At 38.6% G+C, this 21,986-nt stretch overlaps 1 pseudogene; it reads right to left on the reverse strand.

Moving 5' to 3' along the window:
- Nucleotides 1-18,185: 18,185 nt before the first annotated feature.
- LOC103125291 (ATP-dependent RNA helicase DHX58-like) lies at nt 18,186-19,917 on the reverse strand (annotated as a pseudogene).
- Nucleotides 19,918-21,986: the final 2,069 nt, after the last annotated feature.

Genomic DNA, 21,986 nt, shown 5'->3' on the forward strand with positions numbered 1-21,986 from the left:
CTATCAACAGCTATATGTCATGAAGCTAGAGAACCTGGAAGAAACGGACAATTTCCTAGATATCTATGAACTTCCAAAATTAAGTAAAGAGGAACTAGATAACTTGAACAGGCCCATCAAAACTAATGAAATTGAAAGAGTTATCAAACCTTCCCAAGAATAAAAGTCCTGGACCAGAAGGTTTTACAAGTGAATTCTACAAAATCTTCAAAGAAGAACTAATACCTCTACTTTTAAAAGTCTTCCAGAAGATTGAAGACACTGGAATACTCCCTTCCAGCTTCTATGAAGCCAACATCACTTTGATACCAAAAAAAGACACAACCAAAAAAGAAAAATACACAACAATATCTCTGATAAATACAGATGCTAAAATATTGAACAAAATTCTAGCCAACTGGATACAGCAGTATATCAAAAAGATTGTTCATCATGACCAAGTGGGGTCTATTCCAGGGATCCAAGGTTGGTTTAATATACATAAATCAATTAACGGTATCCGCCACATCAATAAAAGCAAGACCAAAAGCCAGATGCAGAGCAAGCCTTTGACAAAATACAATACCCCTTTATGACCAAAACACTACAAAAAATGGGAATAAATGGAAAATTCCTCAAGATAGTGGAGTCTATATATAGCAAACCTACAGCCAACAACATACCCAATGGTGAAAAACTGGAAGCATTACCCCTCAGATCAGGTACTAGACAGGCCTATCACCATTACTATTCAACATAGTGTTGGAAGTTCTTGCCATACTAATCAGGCAGGAGCAAGGAATTAAAGGCATACAGATTGGAAGAGAAGAAGTCAAACTCTCCCTATTTGCATTTAACATGATAGTATACACAGAAAAACCTAAGGAATCCAGCAAGAAGCTTTTGGAAATCATCAGGCAATACAGTAAGGTGTCAGGCTACAAAATTAAACTTCAATAGTCAGTGGCATTTTTCTATGCAAACACTAAGTTAGAAGAAAATAAAATCCAGAAAACAATTCCTTTTACTATATAGCTACAAAAACAATAAAATAGGGAGTCGGGCGGTAGTGCAGCAGGTTAAGTGCACGTGGCGCCAAGTGTATGGATCCGCGTAAGGATCCCAGTCAAGCCCCCAGCTCCCCGCTGTAGGAGAGTCCCTTCACAGGCGTTGAAGCAGGTCTGCAGAGGTTTTTCTTTCTCTCCCCTTCTCTGTCTTCCCCTCCTCTCTCCATTTCTCTCTGTCCTATCCAACAACAACGACACCATGCATAACAACAACAATAAAACAACAAGAACAACAAAAGGGAATAAGAAATAAATATTTAAAAAAAACAATAAAGTATTTAGGAGTAAACCTAACCAAAGAAGTGAAAGACTTGCATACTGAAAACTATGAGTCACTATTCAAGGAAATTGAAAAAGACACAAAGAAGTGGAAAGATAGTCCATGCTCATGGGTTGGAAGAATTAACATCATCAAAATGAATATACTACCCAGAGCCATCTACAGATTTAATGCTATCCCCATCAAGATTCCAGCCACATTTTTTAGGAAAATAGAACAAATGCTATAAATATTTATCTAGAACCAGAAAAGACCTAGAATTGCCAAAACAATCTTGGGAAGAAAGAACAGAACTGGAGGCATTACACTCCTAGATCTCAAATTGTATTAGAGGGCCATTGTCATCAAAACTGCTTGGTACTGGAACATGAATAGACACACTGACCAGTGGAATAGACTTGAGAGCCCAGAAGTAAGCCTCCACACCTATGGACATCTAATCTTTGTCAAAGGTGCCCAGACTATTAAATGGGGAAAGCAAAGTCTCTTCAACAAATGATGTTGGGAAAAAATGGGTTGAAACATGCAGAAGAATGAAACTGAAACACTATATTTCACCAAATCCAAAAGTAAATTCCAAGTGGATCAAGGACTTGGATGTTAGACCACAAGTTATCAGATACTTAGAGGAAAATATTGGCAGAACTCTTTTCCGCATAAATTTTAAAGACATCTTCAATGAAATTAATCCAATTACAAAGAAGACTAAGGCAAGCATAAACCTATGGGACTACATCAAATTAAAAAGCTTCTGCACAGCAAAAGAAACCACTACAAGATACCCCTCATAGAATGGGAGAAGATCTTTACATACCATACATCAGACAAGAGGCTAGTAACCAAAATATATAAAGAGCTTGCCAGCTCAACAACAAGAAAACAAATAACCTCATCCAAAAATGGGGATAGAACATGGATACAATATTCACCACAGAAGAGATCCAAAAGGCTGAAAAACATTTGAAAAATGCTCCAAGTCTTTGATTGTCAGAGAAATGCAAAAAGACAACAATGAGATACCACTTCACTCCTGTGAGAATGTCATACTTCAGAAAAGGTAACAGCAGCAAATGCTAGAGAGGTTGTGGGGTCAAAGGAACCCTCCTGCACTGCTGGTGGGAATGTAAATTGGTCCAGCCTCTGTGGAGAACAGTCTGGAGAACTCTCAGAAGGCTAAAAGTGGACCTACTCTATGATCCTGCAATTCATCTCCTAGGGATATATCTTAAGGAACCCAACACACCCATCCAAAAAGGTCTGTGTACACATATTTTCTTAGCAGCACAACTTGTAATAGCCAAAATCCAGGTGTCCAACAACTGATGAGTGGCTGAGCAAGTTGTGGTATATATATACACAATGGAGTACTACTCAGCTATAAAAAATGGTGACTTCACCGTTTTCAGCAGATCTCGTAGGGACCTTGGAAAAAATCATGTTAAGTGAAATAAGTCAGAAACAGAAGGCTGAATATGGGGTGATCTCACTCCTAGGCAGAAGTTGAAAAACAAGATCGGAAGAAAAAACACAAGTAGAACCTGAACTAGAATTGCCATGTTACACCAAAGTAAAAGACTCTGGAGTGGGTGGGTGGGGGAATGCAGGTCCAAAAAGGATGACAGAGGACCTACTGGGGGTTGTCTTGTTATATGGAATACTGCAAAATGTTAGGCATGTATAAACTATTGTATTTACTGCTGAATGTAAAACATTAATTTGTCAATAAATAAATTTAAAATATACATGCAAAAATCGCACCACAAATATTTGTAAAAACAAACATTGTTATTCATAATCTTCTAAGAACTCAGCCTTGATAATAAAAGAAAAATCATTCCTCAAACATATGAACTAATTTTTGAGAAGGAGGAATAAAGTATTCAATGGAAAAAGGAGAGTCATTTCAACAAATGGTGCTGGGTAAATTGGGTTTAAATGAACAGAAGAATGAAAGAAGACCCCCACATATCACCAAACATCATAGTCAACTCCAAATATAGACATTAGACAAAAGCTTTTAAGTACACAGAAGAAAACACTGGCAGAACACTCCATAATGTTTGCTTTTAAAATATTTTTAAGAGTCAAGTCCAAACGTAAGGAAATAAAAATAAACCAATGGGAATACATCAAACCGAAATGCTTCTGTACAGCTAAAGGAATCCTCACCAAAACAGAAAAACACCCTACTTTATGGGAGAATATCTTCACACGCCATACATCAGAATATGTATCTATCTCTATCTCTATCAGGGAACTCATAAATAACAATAAGACATTAAAATTAGTAGAGGATATGGTCAAAATTTACACCAACGAATATATCCAGATGACCAACAAGCATATAAAAAATGCTCAAAGTCACTGATTATCAGAGAAATGTCAATAAAGACGATGATGGGGCTGGTGGTAGTACACCTGGTTGAGCACACATACTACATTATACAAGAACCTTTGCAAATGATAAGGCAATGATGCAGGTCTTTCTCTCTCTCTCTCTCTCTCTCTCTCTCTCTCTCTCTGTCTCTATCTAACTATATATAATATATATCTTCCCTCTTGATTTCTGGTTGTCTTTATCCAATAAATTAATAAAGATTTTTAAAAAATTTAAAAAGTCTTTAAAAATAAGTAAATAAAGACAATGATGGGATGCCACTTTACCCCTGTGAGAATGTCATATACCAGGAAGGACAGAAGCAAGTCCTGGCAAAGATGTGGGAATAAAAGAACCCTTCTATACAGCTGGTGAAAATACTGATTGTTCTAACCCCTGTGGAAAACAGTCTCAAGATTCCTCAGAACACTGGAGATGAACATAATGTATGGCCAGATAGTTTCCTCCTAAGGATCTTCCTAAAGCACACAGGGACATCTATCCAAAGAGATCTACGTACACATATGTTCATGGCAATACAATTTGTAATAGCTCAGACTTAGAAACAGTTCAGGTGCCCAATGACAGAGGAGTAGTTAAGAATGTTGTGGTATGTATACACAACAGAAAATTCCTCAGTCATAAAAAATGATGAAGTAATCTTTTTTGCCCCATTTTGGATAAAACTGAAAGGAATCAAAATATTGAGATGAGTCAGAAGCATAAGGATGATTACTGGATGATCTCACTCATAGATGGAAAGTAGGAACACCCCCCCCCAAAAAAAATAAAGGAAACTACAAGGTGAAACCTCAGCTGGGTATGGCACAGCATAACAAAATAACGGATTCTGAAGGAGGGAGAAATTGGAGAGGGTAAAAGGTGTGAGTACTCAATGCATGATGGTGAAGGACTCGGGTGAGTGTGTAGACACCCACAACAGAAAAAGGAGAGGCTGTTCCCATGTGTCAACTACCATTATTTCTCCAATATATTTTTTCAATCATTTAAAATGTGCAAAATATAACCCAGGAGTTGTATTCATATGCATTAGGAACTGTGTTCATTTCTGACATTATATGTTAGAGTGATGATCTCTCTCTCTCTCTCTCTCTCATGCACACGCACACACAAACACACTCCTCTTTAATTAACAAGTAATCTGTGAAAACAAACAAACAAGTAAAATACTTCAATTAAATCACATTCTAGAAAATACAATGCTGCGAATGGTTAAAATGATCAGTGGTTCTCTCAGGAGTTGGTGGATGACAGGTGGTAGGAATAAGTGAACCACAGAGAATTTTTAGATAAGTGAAAATAGTCTGTATGACATTAGAATGATGGATAAATTTTATTATGCACCTGTTCAAACCCATAGTATGTATTCTTAAGAGTGAGCCTTAATGTAAACTATGGACTTTGACTGATTGCGATGTGTATATATAGACTAATTAATTGTTACAAATGTTCCATTAGTAGGAAATAGTTATTATGGGGAGGCTCTGATTTCTGTGAAGCTGAATTATTCTATAAAAATAACATAACCCCCACTCTCCAAAACTGGGAAAAAAGAGCTAAGCAGACCTTACCTAAGAAGACTTATAAAACAGTTAACTATATGAAAAGATAATCTGTACATTTGTCATTAGGGTATTGCAAATTAAAATAACAATGACATTTATCCAAAGTAGTTAAAAGTTTATGTTTATATAAAACCAGGTCTTGGGCATTTGTAGTAATTTTCATCATAATTCAAAAAACTTGGAAGTAACCATAGTATCTTTCACTTGATAAATGATACATAAATTAGGATACATACATCCTATAACAGTATACTATTCTTTTTTTTAAGTTTTTAAAAAATATTTAAAAATATTTATTTCCTTTTGTTGCCATTGTTGCTTTATTGTTGTTGTTATTGTTGGGTAGGACAGAGAGAAATAGAGAGAGGAGGGGAAGACAGAGGGGGGAGAGAAAGAGAGACACTTGCAGACATGCTTCACTGCCTGTGAAGCTTCTCCCCTGCAGTTGGGAAGCCGGAAGCTTGAACTGGGATTCTTAACATTGGTCCTTGCACTTTATGCCATCTGAGCTTAACCCACTGCACTACTGCCTGACTCTCTAATAGGATGCTACTCTATGTGGAAAAGAAGTGAGCTATAAATTCATGAGAAAACATGGAGGAAACTTAATTGAAAATTACTGATTTAAAGAAGTCAGTCTCAGGATGAGTGATAGGTCATAAGATAGAGTTCTTGTCTTGCCATGTGCATAGTCTAGTAAGGCTCAAATCCCAACATCACATAGGAGGTATGTGATGGTGGTGGAAGTAGCTATGGTACTCTGGTGTCTTCCCCCTACCACTTTGTCTTTATTGTCTTCATTTTTAACTAATGAAAAAGCTATCTTCAAGACAGAGACCCCAAATCTCCATCTGCAATATTCCAGCCTTTAGGTTCATGATAGTCAACAATTTGTTTGGTTTTATACGTTAACTCTTTTTTTAGCCACCAGGTTTCAGATGCTACCATGATGCCAGGCAGACAACCCCACCAATGTATTCTTGAGCCCCACTTCCCTAGAACTCTGCCCCACTAGGTAAAGAGACAAGACAGTCTGGGAGTACAGATTGACCTGCCAATGCCCATGTTCAGCGGGGAAGCAATTACAGAAGCTAGACCTTTCACCTTCTGCACCCCATACTGGGTCCATACTCCCAGAGGGATAAAGAATAGAAAAGATATCAGGGGAGGGGATGGGTAACAGAGTTCTAGTGGTGAGAGCTGTGTGGAGTTGTACCCCTCTTATCCTATGGTTTTGGCAGTGTTTCCTTTTTTATAAATGAATTTTAAAAAATAATAAAGAAAAAGTCACTCAGAAGAAGAAATTGCATATGTACAAGATCCAGTAATAGTGGTAGTAAATAAGTAAGACAAACTCAAAAGGATATAGAATGTATGATTTTAATGATAGAATATTATGGAAAAGGAAAAAACATGGAGATGGTAAAAATATCACTGGGGATTAAGCATACTCAAGAGGATTTCTAGGGCAGTGAAAGTACTTTTTCTTTTGCAGTGCCAGAATCTTGTGCTTATATTATTTCATGTCACTTGGGTAGAGAGACTCTACAGCACTGGAGTCTTATCTGGTATCATAACACTCATGTGAAGCTGGAGCACAAATCTGGATCATGTACATGGCAAGACGTGTGCCTAGTGAGTTCTCTCTCTATTCTTTTCAGTGAAATTATGTCTGATGCTACAATGGTGAATACATGCCATTATAAATTAGTCTAAATCCAAAGAATATACAACACCAATAATCCACTGTAAATTATGGACTTTGGGTGATAAAGATGTGTCAGTATAGTTTTTCTTTGATTTTAGCAGGTACAGAATTGTAGGCTGTATCTAGTGGAAGAGGTGATGGGTGTGTGGCACAATATATATACTGAAACTCACTATATTTATTCTGCTATTCTAGGAATCTAAAAGTGTTCCATTAAAAACTGATTAAAAATAATGATTCAGGCCACAGATATGAACAAATGCTCCAAGTTCATTGGTGGTCAGAGAAATACAAATAAACATAATGAGATACTATTTCACTCTTTGAAAATATTATACATCAGAAGCAATAGCAACAATTGCTAGAGAAGTTGTGGGGTAAAGGAACCCTCCTTCGCTGCTGTTGGGATTGTAAATTGGCTCAACCCCTGTGGAAAACAGTCTGGAGAACTCTCAGAAGGGTAGAAATGGACTTACCCTATGACCCAGCAATTCCTCTCCTATAGATACATCCTAAAATCAAACACACCTATCCAAAAAGAACTGTGTATACCTATGTTCATAGAAGCAAAATTTGTAATACCCAAAACTTGGAAGCAACCCAGATGTCCAACAACAGAAGAGTGGTTTAGAAAGTTGTGATATATATACACAATGAAATACTACTTAGAACAATTAAGACACCTTCTTCACCTCATCTTGGATGGAGCTTGAAGGAATAACATTAACTGAGATAATCCAGAAATAGAAGGATAATATGGGGTAATCTCACTCATTGACAGAAGTTGAAAAATAAGAACAGAAAGGGGAAACACAAAGCAGAACTTGTACTGGATTTGGTGTATTGCACCAAAGTAAAGGACTCTGAAAAGGCAGGAGGTTCACATCCTGAAGGAGGACCTGGGTAAGGGGTCAGAAAGTTTTGCAGAAAATCGAGAAATTTTACACATGTACCAACAACTGTATTTAATGTTTACTATAAATCATTAATCTCACAATAAAATTTTAATTAATAATTCATATTCAGCACAGTTTAACCTTCACCAAAATAGTACTGTGTTCAATGCTTGTGGCATAGCTACATAATTTAAATTCACACATGAGATATGTGTCTGTATACAAACTACCTATTTAAAATATTTTATTACTTTCCATCATAATGCTGTTGAAACATGAACATATTCTATATATTGACATGGTATCTCATAAGTATATAACAGATATAATACAGTATTATATGTTACAAGATTATCAAGGTATGCATATATTATGTAGTGCATGTAAACTGAATTATATTCATATTAAAATATCATGAAACATAGGCTTTTTAATGCAACAACATAATAAAAATGAAAAGCAATTAGAAAGAGATATAAATTGGCAAAGCACAGTCTCCTTTTGAGAACATAGCCTCAGAGTCCTTTAAGGTAGGCTCACTTTCTATTTCTATTTATACACAAGTAAACAAAGTCATAGGAAGGTGAATGATTATCTCAGAGTACCAGAGTCTCTTAAGTCCAGCTAAGTTTAGACCCAGCCATCTGTGACCTGGAGAACCATATTAGCCCAACTGACTAGTTGTGTAATTTTGAGCACCTCCCTTACTTGAAATTACCCTTTGCTCATCTCTCAAATGTTGAGTTTGCCTCATGTAATGTTCAGACTGTCTTCTTGTTCTCTTATCTATGTGGCTGGTATGATATAAGGAGTCAATTCATAAATGTAAGACAAAAGGGCTCTTATCATCACTTCCCTTATGTAGGGTTTGAATGTTGAGAAGATTAGGATTAGAGTAAGGTACTCTCTCAGGGTTGCTCTATCAGCAAAAGTCCTAGCAACTTCCACTGCTCCTGGGGGCTATTTTTCCCATTTTGTTGCCCTAGTTGTGGTTGTTATTGTTATTGTTGTTATAGCTGTTGTTGTAGGACAGAAAGAAATGGAGAGAGGAGGGGAAGACAGAGAGGGGGAGAGAAAGATAGACACCTGCAGACCTGCTTCACCGCTTGTGAAGCGATCCCCTACAGGTGGGTGGCTGGGGTCCCAATGATTTTAGAGCTCCACCAGGCTAGAAACTCACCAGGTTATTTGTACAGGGCTTTTGACTTTGAACCAGCCAGTAAGATGGAGAGGAAAAGAACTGCAGTTCCCACATTGCAACTAAAAAAGCTGGAAAAAATGACGAAAAGGGGGCCGGGTAGTGGCGCACCTGGTTGAGTGCATGTGTTACAATGTGCAAGGACACAGGTTCAAGCCCCAGGTCCCCACCTGCAGGGGTAAAGCTTTGCGAGTGGTGAAGCAGAGGTACAAGTGTCTGTCTCTCTCCCTCTCTATCACCTCCTTCCTTCTCGACTTTTTTCTGTCTCTAGCTAATAAATAAATAAATATAAAAAATTAAAATGAAGAAAAGTACTCACATGAACAATGCTGCTCTAGTAGTAAGCACTAGAATTGAAATAAAATTTAGATTGTTGGCTCTATGTGTCATCCATGGCACCAGAAATATTTGACTTATACACTGTTTGAATGCATAGAGAACTAAACACACCAAGTCATACCCAGGAGCACTGTGGCATAGAATTTTCTTTCAGGGAGTTAGGCGGTAGTGCAGCGGGTTAAGCACAGGTGGTGCAAAGCACAAGGACCAGCATAAGGATCCCGGTTTGAGCCCCGGGTCTCCACCTGCAGGGGAGTCGCTTCACAGGCAGTGAAGCAGGTCTTCCGGTGTCTGACTATCTTTCTCTTCCCCTCTCTGTTTTCTTCTCCTCTCTCCATTTCTTTCTGTCCTATCCAACAACAACGACATCAATCATTACAATAATAAAACAACAAGGGCAACAAAAGGGAATAAATAATAAATAAATAAATAAATAAATACTAAAAAAAAAAAGAATTTCCTTTCAAAGTTATCAGTGAGAAAACTTGGACCCAAGAAAACCTGGAGTGAATGTAACTTCTATCTGAAATAGTAGGTCTCAGCTTTTCAGAAGCCACCTAGGCCAGCAGGTGGAGCCTCTTGTCATGCTCATTTTCAAAGACAAGGTGAGTTTTTTTTACCACTCCCTCCCACCCCTGCTTTTCTGAAAAAAGAAAGACAATTCAAAAAGGAATATGCATCTTATTGTTAGTCAACAAGAGGCTCTTATGACTTTGCATTTGTTTTAATTTTCCTCAGGTTCTGAGTGGGAAGCTCAGTCAGGATCTTTGGTCTGGAGGTTCAAGTACACACAGAGACAGAGGCATTTCAAAAGGGAATCTGAGGGTGTTGTACAAGGTATAGAACAATGAATATACTCAGTGAGGCATGTCAGCTTTGCAAACATAGCAAAGGAATGAAGGAGCAGCGGTGGAGTGGTATGCACCTCTAAACTGCTATCAGCAGGAGCTGGTTCCAGAAACAGCATGAGATAAGCTTTAAAGAAAAGACAGTTGGAGCCCCTGAGTATTTCTCTTATAAACAGCAGCCAGAGCAATGCAAGGGAGTGAAGCCCCCTTTTGTATAGGTCTGTACTTTTTTCTTTCCAGTCAAAGAGGCTAGGGAAGCAGCTCTGCTCTTGACTTAAATAGACATTCTTCTCTGTATGTCTTAAGCACTACTAATGGGTAGTAGTGCTTTCCTTTTCCACACCTTTCCAAAATATTTTGTTTTCCATCTCTCTCTTCTTTTCCATGTTGCTTTGAGAAAGAGCCAAAACTTCCTCCCTGGTTTCCTTTGCATTTCTTTCTCCCTTTCTCCCTTCCTCCCTTCCTCCCTTCCTCCCTTCCTCCCTTCCTCCCTTCCTCCCTTCCTTCCTTCCTTCCTTCCTTCCTTCCTTCCTTCCTTCCTTCCTTCCTTCCTTCCTTCCTTCCTTGTTTAAAACCACAGACTAAATTTAAACCAATGCCCAGAAGAGAGAGCAAACTGGTGATTATGGGTGTGACTTCACTGTTGTCCCAGAGACAGTCACCTTCTGCCAGTTCTTCAAATCTTTAACCTTGTTTACAGGTAAAATAAGGATAGTACTATGCTTTTTGTTTTTTTGTTTTTTAAATAAATCCATTGTCTAGAAGGCTTTAGATAAAGTCTTTTGGTTTGTTTTCCTTTTTTTTTCTTTTTTAATTTATTCAGATGGAGAGAGTCAAATTAACAAATTTAACAGTTTTCCAGAAGCTACAATATTAAGTGTCCCATTATTCTCTGCCCTTAAAATAAAGATATAAACTATTAGCTTGACTTCTAGAACAGCTAATGATTTCATCTTACCTTTTCAGTCTTTTTTAACGCTTTTTTTTTTTTTACCATGAAGCAGGGTGGCATACTTATTTCCTTAAAATTTCCTGTCATATTCATCCTTCCACCCCTTGATTTGCATTAGTCCATTACTGAGAGGCATGAACTCCTTAGTCCTGGCAACCTAACTGGTGTCTTCTGATCTTTGTTCATGGCCCAACTGAATATTCTCTCTATGAGGACTTTTTGAATTTCTCCAGACCACATTATTGCTCCCCTGCTTTGAAACTGCAAGACTATGTCAGACTACTCTCATGACACTTTCCAGCCTGGTCTTTTTCATATTTGCCTCCAGGTAATTGCTTTTTATGGAACTCTGATCTGTTATTACAGCAGAGGCCTACATGAAGTACTCTATAAGAAACAACCCAATGCAAAAATACTACCATATTTACTGTATAGTTGTTGATGGTGACATGGTTGGATACATTTCATGCTATCCTTTTCATGTGAGCCCAGGGGGGAGAAATATCACTGTGTCCTCAAAACCAAGAAAAGCTGGACTTCTCCTGAGTTGTTATTTTTTATTTTGTTGTCATCATGAATCATGTCTCCTTCCCTTCATAAACTAAGAGCCAGAATTGTAGCTCACCACTTGCTATAAGACTTTATGACATGTATTGGTGTATGTGGGGCGGGGAGGGGGAGAGTAGAAGCATTAACTCTAACTTCTTATAGTCTGTATTTTTCTTTCCTTCATTTTCCCCCCTTATATGCTTTTTAATCTGGCAACTGCATGCATTTTTGGAAAATGGTTCAAATCATTTTTAATTCCATAATCAGATCTATGTGTTGAATTGTTTTTCATTCTCAAGTAGTATGAAAATATCAAGCTTATCTAATTTTCATTTATTATATGTCAATGTTAGCCCTTCCTAGATTAAGCTATACAGCATTCCAAAACGTAGAAGTCATTATTTGCTTTCAATAATCATGTGCTTTTTTGTCTGTTCATGTCTCTTGGTTCCACACTTAGAATGAATATCGTTTGAGTGTTAGAACCCTTTGTATTATATATCCCTGGGTATAGCAAATAATCAAAAAATAGTTACTAATATAAAAAGAAGCCTGAATATATCCCTTACTAAAGTGAACTCTAAAGTCTCATCACGATTAAAAGTATGGATACAGATGAAAAACTATCAGTTTGCCCCTGAGTCTCTGTCTCTAGTCTCTGGTAGAGGGTTTGGCCATCTAAACAATAAACAATTAAAAGAGGAAGAGAGAGACACTATAGAACCAGAGCTTCCCTTGATGCCATAACAATTTCCCAGCTAGTATCAGGGTCTAAACTTGAGCAATACACCTAGCAGGGCACATGCCATACCACGGGCTATTTCTCTGACCCTGAAACTTATTCATCTATAATACTATCTCAGTTTGAGTATTGCTATTCAAACTTTAAAAATCAAACAGCAAAATTTCCCATGGGGACTTTCACCATAATTTCTTTGCAAAGTATATACATTCTACTCTTATGCTTTCTAAATAATGGAAAGGATAAGGTGCCTCTACAGAGTACCTGCCAAGGAGGAGTTAGTAAACTCTACCACAATTACATGTCTTCCCACTCCAGAAACCCCTGTGGTTTTTTTCTTTGACTCTTGACCTTATATGGAAGAACTTCTGTATGGTAAGAACTATGTGCATCAGAAAGAAAGCATTTGGTTGAAAGCCCTAGGCCCTATCAGCTTATTATTTTCTAACATTAATGCCTTGGCAAAAAGAAATCTGTAGAGGGGGATGAGTTTTTTTTTTTTTTTTTTTTTTACTTTTTGTGCCTAAAGACTGCTTATTCCTGGACACTGAGAAGAGAATAGCCTTGATTGAGAATTTATTTTAGAGTGACTATTTCCAAAGCATGTGAGTGAAGGGGGAAAAGCATATATTATTAGCAATAATGGAAGTAAACAATGCAAATTTTTCAAGAATGATTTGAATTTATTTTAGTCTTCAATCTCTGGGCCATCTGTTAAAGAATCTGTTCCCAGAGTAAAAGCTGAATGGCAAGTAAGTTGGAAACAGTTATTCTAATGGAAAACTAGGGCAGGGGGAAGAAAAGAAATCATAAAAGTAGAAGATCAACAGACTTGGTGATTTGAATAAGGAGTGTTCATCATATCTACCTAGAAAATAACCAAATTTCATTTTTAAATAATTTTAAATGTTTAGTCTAAGGAGGGAGGTGCACTCCAGCACATTCAGTTCTAGGGGTCAAATTTACTAATGCAAATCCTTCACTCTACTTGCTGAACTACCATTTCAGTCACAAAATTCACCTAATTCCTAAGGCCTCAGTTTCTTCAATTGTAAATTAAGTGATTGCACAATAACATCTTTGGTCCCTTTTCACTTGGCAAAAGGAAAAAAAAATCTTTTGATTCTGTACTCTGGAAATATCAAGACTACATGACTAACAATTATGGCTGCTGATTTTCACTGGTTTCTTTGTTCGTAAGATGAATATCTCTCATGTGTGCTAAGTGACCTACGAAGAAAATACTTTAAATGCCTGAGTGATGCTACAGCTTCCTTCTCTCTCCTCTTACTATATATCAATCTTTATATCATGAAACTAATCAAAATATATATATTTAAGAAATAAAAAATAAAGTTAGAAATTTTGTTGGCTGGAAGAACAATGAAGACCCTTTTGTTGCTAGCTTCCAAGAGGAGGTAAGGGAAGTAAAATTTATATGTCCTTGTCCCAGTGAAATATAGTCCAATTTTTTAAAAAGTGAATTGTATATTTTCACTAGAAAAAAACAATAATTAGCTAAGACCAGTGATTCAGAAATCTGGTTCCAATTTATAACTTGTCAAACAGCATGGTTAATTTTTTTAAGCACAATATATCTTGTACTCCTGACTTTCTGTTACAAATCTGCTTTAAAAAAAAAATAAAAGGGGTGAGGGTCCAGGCAGTGGTGTAGAAGGTTAAGTATACATAGTACTAAGTGCAAGGACCCCCTCAAGGATCCTGGTTCAAGCCCCCAGCTCCCCACCTGCAGGGAGGTCACTTCACAAGTGGTAAAGCAAGTCTGCAGGTGTCTATCTTTCACCACTCCCTCTTTATCTTACCCTCCCCTCTCAATTTTTCTCTGTCCTATCCAATAAAATGGAAAAAAAAATGGCTTCCAGGAGCAGTGGATTCATGGTGCAGGCACAAGCCCCAGTGATAACCTTGGAGGCAAACAAATAAATAAGTAAATGGGTAAATGGAGAAAGATAATAATATCTACTTTGAATATTTTAACGTGTTACAATAATATATTTTTATATAATACTGCTCTTCTTTCAGAAGCTTCCAAACAGTAAATCTTTTGATTTCCATGCTTAAAATTTACTCCTAGAAATGCAATATCATCTCACTTTTTAGTGTCGTAAGTGCTATACTCATGAAGAATATTTGTATTTATTAATTTATACCATCAGCTTTATTGCAAGGATTTTGTTCCTGCTTGATTTCACTGTTCCTGGTGTGCTATTCTACTTCTTCCTTTACCATTTTATTTGGAGGATTAATGGTTTAAAAGTACAGTTGTTGATAAGTGGGTATATCTTTTCATGTTCCCTTGATAAGAGTCTGCAAAATTCTCTAACCATACATTTAGCTCCCCCTACACCATCATGCACTGGAACACAAATATCCCCCTCCCAACCTTCTCTCTGCCCTCCTTCCACAATACACCAAAACCAGTCCAAGTTTGCTTCTTAAGTTCTGCCTAGGAGTGAGATAATCTGGTCTTCATCCTTCTCTTTTGGGCATATCTTACCTAACATGTTTCCTTTAAGCTATATCCAACTTGGATGAGGCAACTTCACTATTTTTAACAGCAGAGTAGTATTCTATTGTGTATATATATCACAACTTTCCTAGCTACTCATCTGCTGTTGAACATCTGCATTACCTTCCAAGTTTGGTCTATAACAAATCCCATGCTGCTATGAAAATAAGTTCACATAAATCTCTTTGGATGGATATACTTGCTTCCTTTTTATATATCCCAAGGAGAGGAATTGCAGCATCAGATGGTAGGTCCATTTCTAGCAATCTATGGTTCCTTCTCTCCTACAGCCTCTCCAACATTTGTTGTTACTGTCCTTTCAACTGTATTATATTATTTTTATTTTCTTTTAAAGAGGGTTTAAAATAAAGTAGTTTTCCAAATATAGAAATGTCCTGCTTTTCTGGTCTATTTTTTACATTTATTTATTTTACCTTTTGTTGCCCTTGTTGCTTTTTTTGTTGTTATAATTATTATTGTTGTTGTCATTGATGCCATTGTTGGATAGGACAGAGAGAAATGGAGAGAGGAGGGGAAGACAGAGGGGGGAGATAAAGACATACACCTACAGATGTGCTTCACTGCCTGTGAAGCGACTCCCCTGCAGATGGGGAGCCATGGACTCGAACCGGGATCCTTATGCCAGACCTTGTGCTTCGAACCATGCGTGCTTAACCCACTGCGCTACCACCCAACTCCCTCTGAAGTTTATTTTACTGACCCACAGAATAATAAAATTAAACATCCTTTTTTATATAAAGAAAGAAGGTTGGAGATAGGAATAGAGAGTAGAGAAAAAGAGATTGAAAAAATAGTACAGCACTGTTCCACTGCTCATGAAGCTTTCCCATGAAGATGTTTCCATGTAGCAACCAAGGACCTTGATCCCCATGGCTAAAGTGTGCACTTTACTAGGTAAGCTATCTCCTGGTCCCTTCAATATTTTATTGATGCTCACTGTAAGCCAAGATTTGAGTCAAATATTTTACACTTCTCTCATATCTTTTACTTTCAAAGCATGTCTTGGAGATAACAACTATTATTCTCATTTACTTATCAAATATGTATTGAACACCCATGTGTGCTAAGTAGGAAGCAAGAGGGTATATGCATAATGGTGAGTGGTACAATGTTTCTGCCTTTAGAGATGCTAAGAGGATAGCAGGGAAGATGAACTGTAAAAGAATCAATTGTCTTTGGGCTTTGAGCCAAGTGCACTTAACCTGCTGTGCTACCTCTGGACTCCTAGAGGGTTACAGAATAAGAAAGCTATCAGCAGAGGGGATGGGATATGGAGATCTGGTGGTGGGAATTGTGTGGAGTTGTACCCCTCTTATCCTATGGTTTTGTCAATGTTTCCTTTTTATAAATAAAATAAAATAAAATAAAAATAAAAGAATCAATAGTATTTGCTCATTGTTCGTTGGAAATCTTGGTTCTTTCAAAGTTAGGGCTACCACAAATTGTGCTACTATGAACAAAAATGTACACAGATAATCTTGTATGGATTTCAAAGGAATCATGTTAAGTGAGATAAGTCAACAAGAAAAGGATGAAAACTGGATGATCTCACTTATTGGTGGAATTTAAGAAACAAAGAATAGGCAGGACTTCCAGAAGGATGGCTATGGAGTAACAGCAAACTCACTTTGCTCTCCCCATCAACTAGAAAAAAAAAAAAACAGCTGAAACTTGCCAAAATACAATGAGGTTTTCTTCAGAAACTCACCAAGCCATAGGACAGTATAGACATATGTGGCTCATGCCAGAAAAGGGGTAAGGGATAAATTCCCAGGACTAAAAAGTGGTAGTACTCAGGGACAGCTGGCTCCATATTGGGAGATTAGCAGCTGAGGTGCACCACATCCTGGTCCTAGTTAAAACAACTGTTAAGAAGAAAAAAAAATCACCTAAAAATTGCCTATTGACAATTAAGACTTATTAAGTTTGCAATGCTCCATGGAGACTGGAACAACAGCAGGGAGACCCTATATTGACAACAAAAATACTAAACTGGCTTACTGACTCAAGATAAAATCTCCCCTTAATACAACGGTGACTTCTTAAGGAACTCACTTAGCCACAACTGGGTACAGGAAATCCGGATCAGGATTGTGGGAAAAGGTCTCAAAAATTAAGAAGCCATTCTCAATGACAGCAGATGGCATTCTGGTACTTACAAAATAGAGCACACGGTCAGCAGAAGGAAGGCAGGGAATGTTTGGGACCATAAATCTTTTTTTTTTCTTGATCACTAAGGAAAAAGAAATTCTCCAGGGCTGTAAGCAGCCACCAGGCTAGAACAACAGTGGGGAGAATCTACACTGACATCAAAGACACTAAGCCAGCCTGAAGACACAGGATAAAAACTCCCCCTGCCACATCAAAATACATAAACAGGGAAATTGAACAACCTAGCCACAGCACCTCCTGCTACCACAACAACGAAAGCCACACTAAATGTGGAAACTGGGAATTACACAGACAGCAATGACAGAAATTCCAAATGACCAGATATAGAAAAAAATGACAGAGATAAATTTCAGAAAACTCATTATGAAATCAGTTCAAGAAACTAAACTTAAGATTCAAGAACTCAGTGATCATTTTACCAAAGAATTACAACATACAGGAAAAGAAAAAAAATCTAAAGAGAAGTGCAGGGCCTAAAGACACTTTAAATGCAGTTCAGGTTGAGGTAAGAGGCAATACAGTGTGGAGTTGGTGAACCAAGGCCAAATAAAAAAGAATCTTGTAGATATTGTCACTCACAATATTCATAAAAACCATAAAACAAAATATGCATTTTTCTTCTATTTTTTGTTTGTAAGTTATAAGGAACTAAAACGTGCAAACCAACAAAACAGAAATAACTTGATAAAGTAAAATGTCAAAGGCCAAGGGAACCAGTGGGATTCCCAGTACAGAACAGCACAGTACAGTTTTTTTTTCCTCACCCTTGCAGCTAGTCCACATTCTGCAGGATCTGATGACTGTGAAGGGGGGATGGGAGGTATGGGGTTGGGGATGGCAACCAAGAAGGAACAGAGAGGAGCTAGGGCCCAATCATGGTGGCTCCGATGAGGTCTCCTGCTCCCTTACAACCTGAACCAAGTACTGCAGTGCCAAAGTGGTCAGTCCCAGGAGTAATCACACAGGCTCTAGGCATGATGCTGCAAGTAATTAAAGTCGGGCACAGGGAAGGGCACATGGACCAACTCTTGACTTGGAGCTGACCTAGTGGTGTCTTCACAATCTTCACAGGCTCCCAATCTTGTGTAACAGCCACTTCACAGACTTGTAAGTCATCCAGCGCTCCCCACAGTTCCTACAGCTAATGAAACCCCCAGGTTTCCAGTCCTTGGAGGCTCTGTGAATGACCAGTGGCTGCTGGAAGACTTTGTAGTAGATCAAGAAGTTGGGGTTCATGTTGATGTAGTGGGTGACCTTCATCTTCCACAGGTCACTCTTGTAGCCCACAACAGTGGTGCAGTTGACACAAAGGAGATGCATATGCTCTGGCTGGAACTGCTGGCACTGTCGCTCAGGTTGGGTTGCCTGGGCTGCCCGTTTCAGCAGTGCTGTCTACTGTAGCTCACGAATCTTGGCCTGGTACTCTGCTGGGTCCATCTCTGTATGACAGCCACTGCACCTAATTAGTCAATTCACATCACAGCTCCCAGCTGCCCTCATTTGCTCTGGGCAGGCTTGCCCAACCCTGCATCTGGACCATGGAGAGCTCGTTGGTCAGCAGCCCATAGCACACCACCACATTGCACTGAGGGATGTCCAACCCCTCCTCTGGTGGCCACTAAGAGGTTCAGGGTGCCATCCCAGAATTTCTGGATCATTTGGTACTGTTCCTTCTGGGTCATATGGGTGTTCAGGCTGCTGAACCAGCCCTGATCAGCATCTGTGCCTGTATGTTCATTGTTTGCAGGCCTAGCTACTGCTAAAGCCAAAGCAGGAGGGAAAAAGCACTTTGGCAGGTATGGGTGAAAATGATGCCCCCTTGTTTGCTAGGGCTCCTCAACTGTTCCTGCAATATTTGTTCCAGCATCACCAGTTTTGGGTTCTTAGAACCACAAGTGGCCAGGCAGTTCACCTCATTCTTGGGGTCTTCCCGAGTCAGCTCCACTGCCCACTGCTCATACATCTGAGCCTGAAGTCCTGGTCCATTTTGGGCTTCATCAGGTGGTCGTGGATTTGGTCCATGAGATTCTTCAGCATGTTCCCAGGTGGGTCCTGGTTTCGCCTTTGGCAGAGATTGTACTGTTTGCAGGGTTGGTGGCTGTGGTCCAGCAGCTGTGGGTGGCTGTTTTGGGGTGACATGATGTGTCACATATCTAGGTTGGCACAGAGCTGCAGGATGTGCTCAATGGCCTTGTCTAGCTTGGAGGCCCTGCCAGTGTCTGGTGAGGTGGTAGGGCCTCTAGAGTTTCTGCTCGAGGTAGTGGTTTAGGATAATATTGTAGACAGAGTCTTTGTGGGTGTGGTGACACTTATCCACCATGATAAGAGAGAAGGTACTGAGCTCCATGTGCCCTCCCTCCTTGGGGCTGCTCAGTGCTGTCTGCAGCAGCTCAGCTATGCAGATGAGTAAGTCAAACTCATTTTCACTTGTCTTGTGTCCAAACTCTGCTCATGGCCCCATGTCCTAGTTCAAGGTGACACTGGCCCAGTGTCTGCCCATAATGCTGTTGAATTCATAATGCTGGGTCACCAGGTACACCTTGTTGACCAGTACAAACACCTTGGCTCCATCCACAGTCTCTACATGTTTCTTGACCACATAGGCAGCAGCTGGGTCTTCCCGGTGCCCATGGGCAGCCAAATGATGCTATTTTTGCCCTCCAGGGCAGGCATATTCAGTAGGGCTATATCAATTTGAAAAGCTTCTGCACAGCCAAAAAAACCTATCACACAAACAAAGAGACCCCTCACAGAATGGGAGAAGATCTTCACATGCCATACATCAGACAAGAGACTAATAACTAAAATATACAAAGAGCTCAGCAGACTTAGCAACAAAAAAGCAATGACCCCATTCAAAAATGGGCAGAGGATATGAACAAAACACTCTCTTCAGAGGAGATCCAGAAGGCTAACAAACATATGAAAATTTGCTCCAGGTCGCTGATTTCAGAGAAATGCAAATTAAGACAAAATTGAAATACCACCTTACTTCCTGTGAGAATGGCATACATCAAAAAGGACAGCAGCAACAAATGCTGGAGAGGCTGTGGAGACAGAGGAACCCTTCTGCACTGCTGGTGGGAATATAAATTGGTCCAGCTTTCCTATTCTTTATCTCTCTGGGAGTATGGACCCAAGGTCATTGTGGGATGCAGAAGGTGGAAGGTCTGGCTTCTGTAATTACTTCTCCGCTGAACATGGGTGTTGACTGGTGGATCCATACTCCCAGCCTGCCTCTCACAAATAGCTATTCTAATGTCACTTAAATTAGACTTTCAGGCAAAGAAGGTGAAAGACATTGACACTCCATATTGGTCAGAGAATCATCCCAACAAAAAACATAAACATCTTCAATGAATTTGTCTCCAATATGTGTGCACCCACATATATAAAAATGTACTAACTCACCTTAAGGGAGACATCAACCGCAGTACAGTATTAGTTGGAGACCTTGACACACCACTCACAGCAAGAGGCAGATCACCAGAACAAAAAAAAAAAATCAGCAATGAAATAGAGGCCTTAAATGAACTTATAGATGAGTTGAATTTAACAGCTATATTCAGAACTTTTCATCCCCCAAAGAAGAATATATTTTTATTTGAAAGGGGACATGGAACATTCTCAAGGATCGACAATATGTTGGGGCAAAATGACAGCCTTAATAAATATTTGTATATTGAAATCATAAAAAGTATCTTTTGGGAGTTAGATAGTATAATGGTTTTGCAAAGTGACTCTCATATCTGAGGCTCCAAAGTCCCAGATTCAATCTCCCACACCACCATAAGCCAGAGCTGATCAGTGCTCTGGTTAAAAAAATAAATAAATAGGGGCTGGGTGGTGGTGCACCTGGTTGAGTGCACATGTTACAATGCACAAGGACCTGGGTTCAAGCCCCTAGTCCCCACTTGCATGGGGAAAGCTTTGCAAGTGGTGAAGCAGTGTTGCAGGTGTCTCTCTATCTCTCTCCCTCTCTGTCACCCCTACCCTATGAATTTCTGGCTGTATCTATCCAATAAATAAATACAGATAATAAAAAAATTAAAAATAAATAAATAAATAAGTAAAAAGTATCTTTTCTGACCAAGAAGCAGTGACATTAGAAATCAACCACAAAAAAGAAACAAAGAAATATACCCAAATTATGATGACTGAAAAAGACACTTCTGAATAATACCTGTGTCACCGAAGAAATCAAAAGAGAACATAAAGATTACTTAGAGAACAATGAAGAACACCAACTACCAGCCTCTGTCAGATGCAGCAAAAGCTGTCCTAAACGGGAAGTTTATAGCAATACAGACTCATATTAACAAGCATCAAGGATCTCAGGTAAACTAGCTAATATCACAACTGAGTCAACTAGAAAAGGAACAACAAAAAGACCCCAAAGACGAGATAGTCAAAATCAGAAATTAATGAAATAGAATCCAGAAAGACAATCCAAAAGATGAATGAAATTAAAAGCTTGTTCTTCAAAGGATAAATAAAATAGATAAACCACTTGTTAGACTCACAAAAAAGAAAAAGAGAGAAAGCTATGATAAAAACAATCAAGCATGTGAAATTACAACTGAAGATGAGATATATGAATATTGTGAGCATCCGTATGAAAACAAAGTGGAAAACCTAGAAGAAATGAATGCATTTCTATAATCGTAACACCTGTCATGCCTAATCCAATAGGAAGTAGATAGCTTAAATAAGCCAATCACTAGTAAATTGAATCAGAAATC

Source organism: Erinaceus europaeus, chromosome 10 (genome assembly GCF_950295315.1).
Source record: "Erinaceus europaeus chromosome 10, mEriEur2.1, whole genome shotgun sequence".
Classification (NCBI taxonomy): Eukaryota; Metazoa; Chordata; class Mammalia; order Eulipotyphla; family Erinaceidae; genus Erinaceus; species Erinaceus europaeus.